We start from the raw sequence: 2,944 nt of genomic DNA, 5'->3' as shown, positions 1-2,944 counted from the left end.
TATTAAAACGTTTTCGGTGGAATTCTTTCTCATAGGTTTAATTGAATCTCACTTACGCTATTGGAAGCCCCAATATATAGGCATCATGAAGTCAAACCTTGAGATAAAAACATTTCGTAACTTCATAAATAAAACTTACAATATAAAAAATGTTCGATACCAAAGGATTTTAATGTATCACATGGGAATATTACCTTTCTGATACATCAGATATTCAAATATCATAGATAAATAATTTGGTAATATTTTATAAAAATATCTCTGATATAATACGGACCCAAGAGTCCAAGAAACCTGCAAATTTGAATTCACGAAGAAAATATCTCGGAAAGGTTGTTCTCTTAAAAATGAAACAAAAATCAAAGGATCGGGATTCTTGAGATTTACAAGATAGAGGCTCTAAATAATCTCGGGAGGGAAAAATGTGACTGAAGTGGATGGAATATGATTGAGTGCAATGTAATGGTTCAACTCAACTTAGCAAATGAACGATTCAGAACAGGCAGAGGTAAAATCATGGACAAGAGTATTTGCTGCAAGCTTTTGCGATTTTCCTTTGCTTGTGGGCCTTCTTTAATTTAACATTTAAAATGTGAGGAGTTGTAGACCCACAACAAATCTAAGCACAAAGGAGCTAAGAATTTTATTTCAGTTGCATCAATGAGAGACAGAATATGATTATTGACTGATCTCATAAATTTCCAAAGAATAGAAAAATGAATAGAAGCACCAATGTAGAATACAAAAATTCTGATGAGAAAGCAAATAATTCCCTGGACATGTTAATGGTATGGAAAGCGTTGGCTACTCGCTTATTTCTAAACCTATTTAAATTGGCTCATAAAAATAAAGCCTCCAAATCAAGCCAATTAACACTTGCAAAAAACTTGAAACAAAAATAAGAAGCAAATTACGAAAAAAGAGAAAATTGACAATAGATGAAGATGAACATGTCTATGCATACTTGGAAGAGTTTAATTGTAAGTTTACCTTGTATATCTTGACATTCTCCCGTGTATTATCTTCGATTTTTCATATGTTCAAAACCATCTACTTATTTAATCTAAATTAACTATTAAGTAATGAGCTATTGATTTATATCCACTTCATATTGAAGAACAAGAGTGGTACACAAGATCACTTAGCCATTCATGATAAATTTTTATTTCAAAAGTGCCTAGCTATAATGGAGCAAGATAAACAAGTGCACCATAAGAATGAATATGATCTGAAAAACTAGATGGTAAATATGCTTCAAGCCACTCTTTACCAAAAATCCAGTGAATATTAAGGTAAATGTTTGGGTTTCATTACCCGTTTATTAAAAATCAACAATATTGAAATAAATAAAAACAAGAAAGAGAAAGATAACTAAACTAATTCTACTCCTAATCTAATTGACTGAGAAAGCATATGACTAGGTATACTCATAGTTCTAGTGAAGCCACTCTCTCAATTTGATTTCTACGCTGATGAAAACATAAAAAATCAGTGAAAATAAAGCTACAGCTAAATTATTAAAAGGAAAACTCAACCTAATATTTACATTAAAATTTGGCAAAATAAATTTATTAACAAAAATCGTACCTTGAAATTCTTCCAACAATATGCCTATAGGATCGTAAAAATCAGGATGTATTTCAGTGAGTGATTGAAAGATGTTCGAAGGAAGAGGAAGTATCATGCCATGCTTGAATGATATATTTCAAATATTGAAGCCTACTGAAAACTGGCAAAGTCAGAAATCTTTTCCAAAACTGGAACTTCCATATATTTTCCACATGAATCAATAAAGTATGAATGGACATTTAAAAGATTTCTAGAAGTGTTACATTGTTGGCCAAAATGTAATGATACACTCTCAAGTGCCAAAATTTGTGATGAACTTATTTGAGAATAATTCATGAATTCGCCAAACATGAACAAATAAAACTTCAAAATAAGAAGTAGTCAATGTTCACGCTTGAAATTATGGAATTGATTTTAATACAAGCTTATTAATGCACTTGACGAGTGTCAAGAGTTTGAATCCTCAAAGTGCCAGTACAATGTGCTTAGAAATTTAAAAATGAAATTTGAAAGAAACATTAAGTCAAACTGAGAGAAATGAAAATGAGGAAGATTAAAATTTACATTAATGTTACAAATAATGGTACAACACGGTTGGGATTCATTTGCAAATTTTTCCTTCTCACAATTGTCAACAAAAAAAATGAAGTTAAAATCATTGTTTGCATTCACTTGTGGAGACGAGAGAATTTCAAGTTTTTGATCCAAAAAGGCTATTTCATCGTTGTATGAATCATAAATTGGAATGGATTCATTGCTACTAAAATCACTATGATGATTTCAAGAATGAGAATGAACCAAAATTGTTTCTTGAGTCAATTAAAACCATTTTTGAAGAGAGAAGAGGCTCCACATTCTCAATCTTTAATTATTTCATCATAACCAGGCAGAAGATCACATGCAAGATAAGAGGAATCTCCAGGATAATTGTAAATATTATTAATTAATTTTTCTCTATCAAAATCAAAATTAGACGATGATTCAACATAAAATAAATTAGTAACAACTCCTTTGTTTTTTAAAATTAAATTTGTGTCCAGGGAGATTGTTAATTGATTAACAATTAAATCATCATTACTGAAAAGATTAGGATAGAGATAGAAATAAGAGGTTAAATATAGATACCTGAAAGTTTCTCTCTTTACAGAAGATTGCTCATTTTCATATTCTTTTACATTTGAATCATTGCAAACTTCAGACTGCTAATCAGTTTCTTCATAAAAATCAGATTCTTTAGGTATTAGATTGATTTGCAAATTATTGCTAAATTGCTCCATAACTTGCAATTTATTATCAACAGAAGAGGATTGTAAATTAATTACAACAGTTTGTGTGATGTTGACATTCTCTGGCTAATTTAATTGTTGTTGATTTA

The sequence above is a fragment of the Pinus tabuliformis genome, chromosome X (genome assembly GCF_031772625.1).
Source record: "Pinus tabuliformis cultivar Carrire ecotype Pingquan chromosome X, CPIR1, whole genome shotgun sequence".
Lineage (NCBI taxonomy): Eukaryota > Viridiplantae > Streptophyta > Pinopsida > Pinales > Pinaceae > Pinus > Pinus tabuliformis.
The sequence above is the reverse complement of the archived record's forward strand: the minus strand, read 5'-3'. Positions refer to the sequence as shown.